Source organism: Elephas maximus, chromosome 5 (genome assembly GCF_024166365.1).
Source record: "Elephas maximus indicus isolate mEleMax1 chromosome 5, mEleMax1 primary haplotype, whole genome shotgun sequence".
Lineage (NCBI taxonomy): Eukaryota > Metazoa > Chordata > Mammalia > Proboscidea > Elephantidae > Elephas > Elephas maximus.
Genome location: NC_064823.1, coordinates 24,195,191 through 24,209,226, shown reverse-complemented (window position 1 = coordinate 24,209,226; position 14,036 = coordinate 24,195,191). Strand labels below are relative to the sequence as shown.

At 38.3% G+C, this 14,036-nt stretch overlaps 1 protein-coding gene across 1 annotated transcript in view; it reads left to right on the top strand.

Moving 5' to 3' along the window:
• Positions 1-14,036, top strand: part of FGF2 (fibroblast growth factor 2) — a 93,521-nt gene that overhangs the window by 38,111 nt on the left and 41,374 nt on the right.

Sequence of the window (14,036 nt, the reverse complement as noted above, 5' to 3'; positions counted from 1 at the left end):
ATTTGTTCCATGAAAGGACGTTGATCTCTTCGCAGGTCCGTCTCTGCAGTTGGTCTTCTCAGGCACCAGAACAGCTCCTCTAAAACCTCTCACTTCCACCTCTAGTTGGGGATGGCCCCTGCTAGAGGACATGTTGTGATAAGTAGTGCAGATCTTTGCCTTAGAGACCAGTGAACTTCTATTTATTACTGAGCCCATTCACTAGGAAGTCAGGAGTTCTCTAACTAATAAAAATATATAAAATCTGTAGACATTCAGCTCTCTAAGTCACAAAAATCTTTTGTCATGTGTTTAATTAAATAATTCTCCTCTACCATCTAATTTTTAATATAGCAACAAACAGGTAGTAAAAGTGATACTTGAGCTTCATTCTTCTTTTCTCTGCCCCCGTACCCCCTCACCCTCTAGTGGAAGTACTCAGAGGCTACGAAGAGTAGAGAATGGAAGAAAATGAGAACCCACAGTGGTGAAATAGTCCACAGACTGCATAATTGGCTTCTGAATAATTTAGAATCAGATGAGTAGAATGAGCAATAAAAAATTTCAAATGATTACTCTTAGGCTCATTTCATATTTTTTTCACAGATTATTAGAATGAAATCATTAAAATTTAGTATTAACTGAAACTTCTTATCATATGTTTGTGTTGTATTATATAGTATTTCCATCAGTAGTCTTCAGTTTGTTGTAATGTGATGGCTTGCGTGTTGCTATAATGCTGGAAGCTATGCCACTGGTATTTCACATACCAGCAGGGTCACCACAGTGGACAGGTTTCAGTGGAACTTCCAGTCTAAGACAGATTAAAAGAAAGAATTGGTGATCTACTTCTGAAAATTAGCCAATGAAAACTCGATGGGTCACAACAGAGCACTATCTGAATCAGTGCTGGAAAATGAGTCCCCTAGGTTTTTTTTTTAGGTTGAAAGGCACTGCAACTACATGGGGGCCACAACAATGGACTCGAGCGTAACAAATACGGTGCAGGGCCTGGCAAAGTTTCATTCTGTTGTACATGGAGTCATCAAGAGTCGAACCGACTTGAAGGCAACTAACAACGACATTGAATTTATATTGTTTTAAGACACAAGCACTAGGAAACTGCACTAGAATATAAGCTCCTTGAGAGCAGAGACTTTGGTTCCCGTCAGTGCTGTATCCGATGTGCCTAGTTAAAAAGCTGGCTCATAGTGGGTGCTCAGTCAGCGCTGAACTGTAGAATGAAAAAGAGCTAAACACTGCAGAGGCTAATTATTTGTGCTGTGGGCTGTTCTTCCCCATGAGTTCTCAAATTCTTCTACCCTCTATTCTGTAGTGGGAACTGAAATTACAGTAAAAATACTATATAAAGGAAACTGTCTTCTTTATGGAAACCCTGGTGGCATACTGGTTAAGAGCTACAGCTGCTTACTAAAAGGTTGGCAGTTTGAATCCACCAGGCACTCCTTGGAAATGTTGTGGTGCAGTTCTCCTCTCTACTATAGGGTCACTATGAGTCGGAATCAACTCGATCGTGATGGTTTTTTTTTTTTATCTTGTTTGTATTACTTTAACTTTTTATTTTTTCTCCAATAGTTCTATGTATGTTAAAACACAGATTTCAAATGTTAATTATTAAACTAGAAGTAGAGATTTTGAACTCGCTGGCTTTTTAAAATTAATTTAAAAAAAATTGAGATAATTGTAGATTCCCAGGAAGTTGTAAGAAAGGATACAGAGAAATTCCATATACCCTTTCCCCAGTTTCCTCCAACGGTAGCATCTTGCAAAGGTATAGCACAATATCCGAACCAGGATGTTGACACTGACACAGTCAAGACACAGAACATTTCCACCTTCACAAGGATTCTTCACGTTGCCCTTTATAGCCATACTCTCCCACATCCACTTCTGGCAACCACTAATCTGTTCTCCAGTTGTGTAATTTTGTGGCTGACTTATTTTTAGAAGTGATTCTCCAACAGTTGGCCTAGGGGGAAAAAGACCATTTAACAATAATAGAAGGTTAATGACTTTTATAGGTGGAATCCAGGTAATTACGGATGTGTGCGCTCAGTGTCCTTTTGTGTTGCTGTGCCAGGAGACAGTGTGGGGTCCTGAAACACAGATTACTGAGGCGTCAGTACTGCAGCTGTTCATGCCAGAGAATGTCCCTGCCAAAGTTGATGGAATTTTCCCGCCTGAATTATACTACCTCCACAAAGCAGGCCAAGAAATGTCCTTGGTGGAAGAGTGTTTCTGGCCTCTCCTTGACACTGGGGTAGTCAGATACTGTCTGCTGCACTGGCAGCTATGGAAAGGGTGAGGGAAGGTGTTTTCTCTGTCAACCTGTTGCAACTATGTACGATGTGTGTTGGAACTGTGAACTCTCCCTTTTTCTCTCCATCTCTGAAGCTTATCTTTGCTGCTGTGCAGTTCTAGTTTGTCCTTGTATTGCATCTGGAGCTTTTGGGATGCCACAAGATGGCAAACAGAGTTCTTAGTCTTCCCTTCTTCCTTGCTGTCATTCTGACTTAATTGCCCAATGCCACTATAGAAGTAAAAGTAAAAGCCATTGTCATTCTTAAAGGCTGTGATATTAGAAGAAGCAGGAATCATCTGATGTCTGTAGCTATTTGGACATTGGGTTATACTTGCTTTTATCTGTAGCTAGTCAAAACACTTCCATTTTAGGACATAAAGTAATAACATGAAGTAATAAATGCTACTTTCCCTTCTTCCTTTTTTCCTATTTTTTAAAATACTATGCCCAATTTTCACCTTGTTTCCAAACTGAGAAGTTGCCAATTATCTTAATGAAATATCAGAGTATCTCATGTTCTTATCTATTAACTCATATTTATCCAGTTAAATTGTGAAAAGAATAGAATTTATGGTTTTTGGGTTCTAGGGTGACATGCAAATAAATGAATAAATGAAATTTGCAAATAAACACAGAAGTAAGTTTTGTGAGAGGAGCTGTGAGAAGCTTCTTAGTCATATTTGTGTTTTCATCACACAGACACAAAAAGTAAAAGAAAAAGAAAGAAATTTAGCATGCTGATTTTTGTTATTTCTCTGGTTATTGCTGGAGTTACTCCATATACAAATAAGAGATTTGAAGTTTTCATTTTCAGCAAATGAGTTTCTTTTGTTACCTGTGTCAGTTACCCATTTGTCTTAGTTGTCTAGTACTGCTGTAACAGAAATACCACAAGTGGATGGCTTTAACAAACAAATTTATTTTCTCACAGTTTAGGAGGCTAGAAGTCTGAATTCAGAACACTGGCTCTGGGGGAAAGCTTTCTATCTCTGTTGGCATTGGAGCTTCTGCATCTCTGTTCCTTGGAGATCTCTGGGTGTCTTAGCATCTATCTCACCCCATCTGTGTTACTCACTTGCTTATTTAATCTCTTTTATATTTCACAAGAGTTTGACTCAAGATACACCCTGCATTAATCCTGCCTCATTAACATAACAAAGATAGGCCATTCCCAAATGGGATTATAACAACAGGCATAGAGGTTAAGATTTACAACACAATTTTGGGGGATACAATTCAGTCCATAACATTCTACCCTTTGGTGCCACAAAATTCATGTCTTTGCTATATGTAAAACACATTCACCACATCACATCATCCCAAAAGTCTTAAATCAATTCCAAGTCCAAAATCTCTTCTTCTGAATTATCTAAATCAAATATGGGTGAGACTTTAGGTATATTCCATCCAGGGGCAAAATTCCTCTTCATCTCTGATTTTTTGAAATCTAGACTACAAGTTATCTGTTTCCAAAGAACAAGGTGGAACAGACACAAGGTAGATATTTCCATTACAAACAGGAGAAATTGGAGGATAATGGGCATCAAGCAAATCCAGAACCCAGCAGAAAAATTTACATGAGCTCTCAAGGCTTGCAAATAATCCCCTGTTCTTTGGGCCCACCTGGGCAATGGCCCTGCCCTCCTAATTCTGAATGTTGGATTCTGGGTGGAGGCCCCTGAGCCCTGGGCTTCCGCTTCATCTTCCATGTCCTCTGCGATGGCAACTCTGCTCCCTCAGCTTTAGACGGCTCCATTCTCCTAGTCCATCTTGAGTGGCGACCCCATCCCTTAGCCATTCTTCTGTTCCTTGGGCCTGGCAGCCCCACACCCTCAGCTTTAGGTAGCAGCCCCATTCCGGTGGCACACCTTAATGGCAGCCTCACACTCTGGAACTGAGTTGACAAAGATCCAACTCTTTGAAACCTGGGAGGCTGTGGTCCTACTGTTTGAGATCCAAGAGATCATGGCCCCACCCTTTGAAACCGAGAAGGCCCTGCTTTCTGTGTTCCTTCCAACAGTTCTACTTATTTCTGAGCTGCTGCAGGTATGGCCTTTTTCTTTTCTTGAAAGATAGCAGATGTAGCTCCTTTGGCCTGTTTCTTGCCTGTAGAATTCCAAGAGGCAGCATTCTTTCCTTTTGTTTTTTCTCTGTCCACTTCAGTCTAAGCTAATGGGTTTTCTGCTGTGGCAGTTGGTTAGATCCATCAGTTACATGCTTAATCTCTTTAACAAAAGATTATGCAGCCATGTTCTTGGTGAACATTCTAGGACATGTGTCCTTAGTTTATACAACAGAATTTTCCAAACCTTTAAGTTCTGTTTTCCTTTTGCACAGTTTATTTTTAAGTCAGTTTCCTCTCACATTTTACTATAAGTGGTAAGGAGAAACCACACGGCCCCTTTAAGATGTTGCTTAGAAATCTCATCAGCCAGATATTGCAAGTTCTATCTTCCACCAAACATTTGAACATAACTCAGACAAGTTCTTTGTTGCGGCATAAAAAGCATCACCCTTCATCCATTGTCCAATCATATGTTCATCATTTTCTTTTAAAGCCTCACCAGAAGCACATTTAACATCCACATTTCTAGCAACATTCTGTTTCTGGTGCTATATGTATTCTCCAAGACAAAATAGACTTTCTCTGTAGCTCTCCTTACTTCCTTCTGAGCCCTTACCAGAATTGCCTTTGATGTCCATAAATCTACCAAGATTCTTTTCAAGGCAGTTTAGGGTTTTAATGTTGTTGCTGTTAGGTGCCATTGAGTCGATTCCAACTCATAGTGACCCTATGTACAACAGACTGAAACACTGCCCAGTCCTGCGCCACCCTCACAATCGTTGTTATGTTTAAGCCCATTGTTGCAGCCACTGTGTCAATTCATCTCATTAAGGGTCTTCCTCTTTTTTGCTGACCTTCTATTTTACCAAGCATGATGTCCTTCTCCAGGGACTGATCCCTCCTGAAAACCTGTCCAAAGTATGTGAGACATAGTCTCACCATCCTTGCTTCTAAGGATCATTCTGGTTGTACTTCTTCCAAGACAGATTGTTTGTTCTTTTGTCAGTCCATGGTATATTCACTATTCTTCTCCAACACCACAATTCAAAGGCATCAATTCTTCTTCGGTCTTCTTTATTCGTCATCCAGATTTCAGGATTTCAGGAGGTGACTGAAAACACCATGGCTTGGGTCAGGTGCATCTTAGTCTTCAAGGTGACATCTTTGCTTTTCAACACTTTAATGAGGTCTTTTGCAGCCAGTTTGCCCAGTGCAATGTGTCTTTTGATTTCGCGACCGCTGCTTCTGTGGTTGTTGATTTTGGATCCAAGTAACACGAAATCCTTGACAAATTCCATCTTTTGCCTGTTCATCGTGATGTTGCTTATTCCTGTTGTGAGGATTTTTGTTTTCTTTATGTTGAAGCGTAACCCATACTGAAGGCTGTCGTCTTTGATCTTCATCAGTAAGTGCTTCAAGTCCTTCATCACTTTCAGCAAGCAAAGTTGTGTAATCTATATAGCACAGGTTGTTAATGAGTCATCCTTCAAGCCTGATGCCCTGTTCTTTTTCATATAGTCCAGATTCTTGGATTATTTGCCCAGCATACAGATTGAATAGGTATGGTGAAATGATACAACCCTGATGCACACATTTCCTGACTTTGAACCATGTAGTATCCCCTTGTTCTGTTCGAATGACTGTTCAACACCTTAAAACTCTTCCAGCCTCTACCCATTACCCAATTCTAAAATCATCTCCACGTTTTAGGTATCTGTTAGAGTAGCACCCCACTGTCAGTACCAAATGTCTTACGCTGGGTTCTCTAGAGGAGCAAGACCAGTGAAGTGTATATGTAGAAAGATTTATTTCAAGGAAATGGCTCATGCAGTTGTGGAGGCTGGCAATTCCCAAATCTGTGGATTAGGCGTCAGACAGGAGGCTTCTCCTGACTCACGTGGTTGCAGGAGCTGATGAACCGAAAATCGGCAGGCCAGTAGGCAGGCTGCTGGCTGACATCCCAAGAACCAGAGGTCAAAGGATGACAACAAGTCAGATGCAAGATGGAGAGGCAGCGAGCTTTGCAAGAACTTCTATATATATTGGATGCAGGCCACACTCCCAAGGAAACTCCCCTTTCAGCTGATTGACTGCTCACATCAGATCACAAAATGGAGGATGATTACATAATATCTGCCAAACCACTGAGAATTATGGCCTAGCCAAGTTGACACTAACCTTAACCATCATACCATTCAAGGATTTTCATTGTTTGGTCTTCAGCACTGTATTAGATGATTCCTGATGGACAAAAAGAAATCAGTGGTTTTGTCTCAGAATTTAGTTACCTGTTACCCATGAATTTCAGTTCCAAGTAAAATACTAAACTTGACTTAGTCATTTTTGACTCAAAAACATAATTCTGTTGGAAAGCTGCATCACTTTGTCACTCAGTTTTAAATAAAATAACTTGTTTTGAGTGAGTAAATAAGAGGTTGTAATTTGTATGCTGTGCTCCAAGATGAGGATGTCAGCATATATGAATACTTATCATCTGCACACGGACATATTGAACCTTGAAATATGGTATTAAACAACAGCTTTCAAATTACCTTAGTGTACTAAATCGAATGTTTCTTTTTCCTTTGGTTTAGATTACTTAAATGAGAAATATCGTGAATTCTGTTCCAGCCAAAGAAAAATCATGCAGCTGCCACTAGAATGTAAGCTCCATGAGGTCAGAGACTTTGTAGGTCTTGAATAGCTCCTGGTACATAAGAGACACCCAATTTGTTGCATGAATGGATGGTAAACATAAGGCAATAGATTAAGAAATTGAGTAAGGTCTATATTATCTTGATGCCTTTGAATTATGGTGTTGGCGAAGAATATTGAATATACCATGGACTGCCAGAAGAATGAGCAATCAACAAATTTGTACAGCCAGAGTGCTCCTTATAAGCAAGGATATCCACATATTTTGGATGTGTTATCAGGGGGGACCAGTCCCTGGAGAAGGACATCATGCTTGGTAAAGTAGGGCGTCAGTGAAAAAGAGGAAGAGCCTAAGTGAGGTGGATTGACACAGTGGCTGCAACAGTGGCAACATAGCAGCGATTGTGAGGGTGGTTCCGGACGGGGCAAGATTTCATTCTGTTGTACATAGGGTCACTATGCATCAGAACCAACTTGATGGCACCTAATAACAACAACTTCTTTGCAGTATCATTTAGGTTATTACCTTGAGAATAATGAAACTGTAAATTTCTTTGCTATAGGTGAAGTACTGGCCTCACTATGTTAAGACATTATATATAGCACAAATGACATTTTTAAAATTGTGGCAAATATATATGTAACAAAACATTAGCCATTTCAACATTCTTCCCGTGCACAATTCATTATATTAATTACGCTCATCATGTTGTTCAACGATCAGAATTATCCAATTTTTTCATCACCCTTACAGAAGCTCATTGCCTCCCTAAGCAACGATCCCCCTCTCCTCCTCTTCCTCCCCTCGTAACCACTAATAAAATTTGGTCTGCGTACACTCGCCTATTTTAGATATTTCATGTAAGTGGGTTCATACAATATTTGTCATTTTGTGAATGACTTATTTCCCTTTGCATAATGTTTTCAAGGTCCTCCATATTGTAGACGTATCGGGACTTCATTTCTCTTTATGGCTGAGTAATATTCCATTGTATATATGTACCATATTTTATTTTTCCATTCAAATATTGATGAACAATTAGGCTGTTTCCACCATTTGGCTATTGTGAATAGTTTTGCAGTGAACATTGGTGTACAATATCTGTTTATGTTCCTGCTTTCAATTACTTGTTTAAATACCTATGAGTGGAATTGTTTGCTGGATCATATATGTTAATAGTATATTTAACTGTTTGAAGAACAACCAAATTGTTTTCCACAGTGGCTGTACCATTTTACAATCCCACCAGCAACGGTTAAGTTTTCCAATTTCTCCACAACTTCTTTAACACCTGTTGTTTTCAGTATTTTTTTAATCACAGCCATTTTAGTTGTTGTGAAGTGATACCTCACTATGGTTTTATTCATTTATTTATTGTGGTGAAAATATCCACAAGACACATATGCCAATTCAACAATTTCTAACTTGTATAAAAAAAGAATTTTTTTTTTATACTTGTATAATTCAGTGATATTGATGTCACTGATGTTGTGCAACCATTCTTGCTATCCTTTTTCAAATTATTCTACCACCATCAACATAAACTGAATGCCCTCTAAGCAAAACCTCCACCTTTCTCCCTCCCTACCACCCTTGATAACCACTAACAACTTTTGGCTGGCTGTTCAAATTCTCTAGCTGCTCTGGGGGAGAAAAAACCTGGATATCTGTTCCTGTAAATATTTACAGCCTAGGGAACTCTATGGCCTAGTTCTACTCTGACTTATAGGGCTGCTGAGTCAAAACTGATATATTTTGCAACACATATTTGCTTATTTCATAAAAGTGAGGTCATATAGTATTTGTCCTTTTTGTGACTGATTTATTTCTCTCAGCATAATGTTTTCAGGGTTCATCCATGTTGTGGCATGTGTCAGGGCTTCATTTCTCTTTATGGCTGAGTAATATTCCATTGTGTGTGTATACCACATTTTGTTTATTCATTCATTTATTGACAGACAGTTTAGTTGTTTCCACCTTTTGGCTTGTGCAAAGTGCTGCAGTGAGCATTGATGTACAGGTTTCTGTTTGTGTTCCTGCTCTCACTTCTGGGTATATACCTAGGATTGAGATTGCTAGGTCATATGGTAGTTTTATGTTTAACTTTTTGAGGAACTGCCAAACTGTTTTCCTCAGTGGCTATACCATTTTACATTCCTACCAGCAATGGACAAGGATTCCAGTTTGTCTACAACCTTGCCAACACCTATTGTTTTCCATGTTTTTGATCATTGCCATTCTAATGGAGACGAGGTGATATCTCATTGTGATTTTGTTATCCGTTTCGCTAATGACTAACGATGTCGAGTATCTTTTCATGGGCTTGTTGGCCATTTGTATTTCTTCTTTGGTGAAATGTTCTTTACTCATTTTTTGATCACTTTTGTTGTTAGATTTTAGGAGATTTTAAAAATATGTATTTATTCTGGATATTAAATCTTTATCAGAGACAAGGTTCCCAAAATTTTTCTCCCAGTCTGTAGGTTATGTCTTCACTTTGTTGATAGAGTCCTTCAATATTCAAAAGCTTTCAATTTTGATGAGCTATCAGTTATCTATTTTGTCTTTTTTTGCTCATGCTTTTGGAGCCATATCTAAGAATCTGTCGTTAAAAACTAGATTCCAAAGCATGACTCTGTGTTTTCTTGTAAGAGTGTTATGGCCTTAGTTTTTACATGTAAGCCTTTGATTCATTTTTAGTTAGTTTTTATATATGGTGTGAGGTATGGGTTCAGGTACATTCTCTGCTTATGGAAATCCACTTGTCCCACTCAGTACCATTTACTAAAGAGACTATTCTTTCCCCATGAATGGACTTAAAACCTTTGTTGGAAATCAGTTGATCATTGATATAGAGATTTATTTCTGAACTCCTAATTCTATTCCATTGGCCTATAAATCTGTCATGCAGCACTGGTGGTACTCACTTGTCTGTGCCAAGAAATTTGGAAGAGAGCTACCTGGCCAGCTGACAGGAAGAGATCCATATTTGTGCCCGTTCCAAAGAAAGGTGATCCAACAGAATGCCAAAATTATCGAACGCTTCATTAATACCATAAAAAAAGTAAAATTTTGCTGAAGATCATTCAAAAGCGGTTGCAGCAGTGCATCAACAGGGAACTACCAGAAATTCAAGCTGAATCCAAAAGAGGATGTAGAACGAGAAATATCATTGCTGATGTCAGATGGATCTTGGCTGAAAGCAGGAAATACGAGAAAGATGTTTACCTCTGTTTTATTAACCATGCAAAGGCATTCAGCTGTGTGGATCAAAACAAATTATGGATAACATTGTGAACAATGGGAATTCCAGAACAGTTAACTGTGCTCATGAGGAACCTGTACGTAAACCAAGAGGCAGTCTTTGGAACAGAGCTAGGGGATACTGAGTGTTTTAAAATCAGGAAAGGTATGTGTCAGGGTTGTATCCTTTCACCATACTTATGCAATCTGTATGCTGAACAAATAACCTGAGAAGCTGGATTCTATGAAGAAGAATGAGGCATCAGAATTGGAGGAAGATTCATTAACAACCTATGATATGGAGATGACACAACGTTGCTTGTTGAAAGTGAAGAGGACTTGAAGCACTTACTGATGAAGGCCAAAGACTATAGCCTTCAGTATGGATTGCACCTCAACATAAAGAGAACCAAAATACTCACAATGAACTAAAAAGCAACGTGATGATAAACAGAGAAAATCTTGAAGTTGTCAAGGATTTTATTTTACTTGGTATTGTGGATTGAATTGTGTCCCCCCAAAATGCGTGTCAGCTTGGCTAGACCATGATTCCCAGTATTGTGTGGTTTTCCATCATTTTGTGATTTGATGTGATTTTCCTATGTGCTATAAATCCTATCTCTATGATGTTAATAAGGCAGGATTAGAGGCAGTTACATTAATGAGGCAGGACTCAATCTACACGATTAGGTTGTATCTTGAGTCAATCTCTTTTGAGATATAAAAGAGAGAATCAAGCAGACAGGCAAAGAGACCTCAAGCCACCAAGAAAGCAGAGCCAGAAGGGGTGCATATCCTTTGGACACAGGGTCCCTGCACTGAGAAGCCCCTAGACCAGGGGGGAAGACTGATGACAGGGTCCTTCTCCCAGAATCAACAAAGAGAGAGCATTCTCTGGGAATTGGCGCACTGAATTCAGACTTCTAGCTTCCTAGACTGTGAGAGAGTAAACTTCTGTTTGTTAAAGCCATCCGTTTGTGGTATTTCTGTTACAGCAGCACTAGACAACTAAGACACTTGGATCCACAATCAGTGCAGCAGTCATGAAACCAAAGGACGTATTGCATTGGGCAAATCTGCTGCAAAAGACCTATTTAAAGTGTTAAAAAAGCACTTTGAGGAATAAGGTGTGCCTGACTGAAGCCATGGTGTTTTCAGTGGCCTCGTATGCATGCGAAATCTGGATAATGAATAAGGAAGACGCAACAATCGATGCCTTTGAATTATGGTGTTGGTGAAGAATATTGAATATACTGTGGACTGCCAGAAGAATGAACAAATATGTCCTGGAAGAAGTACAGCCAGAATGCTCCTTAAAAGAGAGGATGGCAAGACTTTATCTCACATACTTTGGACATGTTATCAGAAGGGAACAGTCCCTGGAGAAGGACATCATGCTTGGTAAAGTAGAGTCAGTGAAAAAGAGGAAGTCCCTCAACCAGATGGATTGATACAGTGGCTGCAACAGTAGGCTCAAACCTAACAGCGATTTGAGGATGGTGCAGAACTGGGCAGTGTTTCTTCTGTTGTACATAGGGTTGCTAGAGTCAGAACCTACTTGACAGCACCTAACAACATATGTCTATCATTATACCAGTACCAGATGGTTTTGATTTCTGTAGCTTTATAAAATGTCTTGAGATTGGGAAGTGTGAGTCTTCCTACTTTGTTCTTCTTTTTCAAGGTTTCTTTGACTATTTGGTACCTTTGTAGTTCCACATAAATTTGAGGATTGGCTTTTCCATTTTTACATAGAAGGCTGTTGGAATTTTGATGGATATTGTATTAAATCTATAATTGCTTTAGATAGCAATGACGTTTTAACAATAATAAGTCTGCTGATCCATGAGGATGGAATGCCCTTCCATTTATTTAAGTCTTTCTTAATTTCTTTCAGTAATGTTTTATAGTTTTCAGTGTACAAGTCTTTCACTTCCTTGGTTAAATTTATTCTTAGGTATTTTATTCTTTAGATGCTATTATAAATTGAATTATTTCCTTAATTTTCTTTTTGGATTGCTTATTGCTGATGTATAAGAACTAGACTGATTTTTGTGTGTTGACCTTGTATCCTGCTACTTTTCTGAATTCATTTATCAGCTCTAATAGTTGTTTGTGGATTCTTTGGGGGGCCTTCTATATATATAATTATGTCATTTGGGAAAATGGATAGTATTGCTTCTTACTTCCTGATTTGGATACCTTTTATTTCTTTTTCTTGCCTAATTGCTCTGGCTAGAACTTCTAGTACAATATTGAATAGCATTACTGAGAGTTGGCATCCTTGTTTTGTTCCTGATCTTAGGGGGAAAGCTCTCAGTCTTTTTCTATTGAGTATGATGCTAGCTGTGGGTTTTTCATAAATGCTCCTTATCATATTGAGGAATTTCCCTTCTATTCCTAGCTTGTAAAATGTTTTCATAATGAAATGGTGTTGGATTTTGTCAAATGCCTTCTCTGTACTGATTTTGTCAAAGATTGGCCTTTTCTTTGGTTCTGTTAATGTATATTACATTAGTTGAGTTTCTAATGTTGAACCACCTTTGCATTCCTGTGAAAATTCCCACTTGATCATGGTATATGATCCTTTTAATATGCTTTTGTATTTGGTTTGCTAATATTTTGTTAAGAATCCTTGAATCTGTATTCATAATGGATATCAGTCTGCAGTTTTCTTTTCTTGTGGTATCTTTGTCTGGCTGTGGTACCAAAGTTATACTCATTTCATAGAATGAGTTAGAAAGTGTTCCCTCACAATTCTCAAAAAGATGCTTCAGCCACAGTTTTTGGTCGTTCTGTTCTCACTTCCTTGTTCACAAATATAGAATTTCTTAAAAAATACAAAGTGATAGAAAAGAGGGCAGGTCGGGGTAGGAGGCCAACATATTTGAATGTTCACCGTACATTAAAACTTTTACTTATATAAAGATCTAATATCATCTAATCTTCACCATAGTGGTATGTGATAGCAATTATTTCCCATTTTACAGAAGAGGAGGTAAGCTCAACTAGTAAGTGGTAAGTCTGATTTTGAGTCCAGTTTTCTCTGATTCCAAAGTCCATGTATTTTGCACCCTGTTATTTTTTTCTGAGTCCTACAGTCTAATTTCTGTGGTTTATTTCACAGGCGATTTTTTTTTCCATTATTATTTCAGAAATAAGCACCCTGTGTACTTTGAGGTGATTAGAATAACTACTTCTGGATTACTATAATAAATATTTGTCAAAATAGCAATGATCTCAATAATCATATGGACTTATCTCACTCATTAAGGACTTTTAAAAACAATTTTTCTGTATCAAAAAATTTACAAAAGTCAAAAGAAAGCTAAGTAATGGTTTATGCAAGAGAGATGGAAAATCCTGTTGGGGAAACACTAATGAGGCATTTTCCCCACTACACTGTTTATTTATGTATTTCATAAAGACAGAACTAGGTTGTTTTTTTTTTTTTTTTTTGCCTTGCTTTTGGGGCTTAGTCTGAGAGAGAGTGCAGGATACTACTCATCTGAGGCGAAAAACTGCTTCTAGGATCTCAGGTGTAAGCCACCAACTGGCTTTTCTGATAAAAGGTTCAAGGTTTGAAGAGGGAAGAAAGGAAAGCAAGCATGTATTCTATTACACATTTCAATAAATATGCAAGAACACCTCAGTAGTTATGAACAGTTTGAATAGTAAAAATGCAACCGATTTCATGCTTTGAATTTTTTATCTTGAGAATAATTTTAAATATACATTGTTCTAAAAGAATCAAAGAAATCACACACACA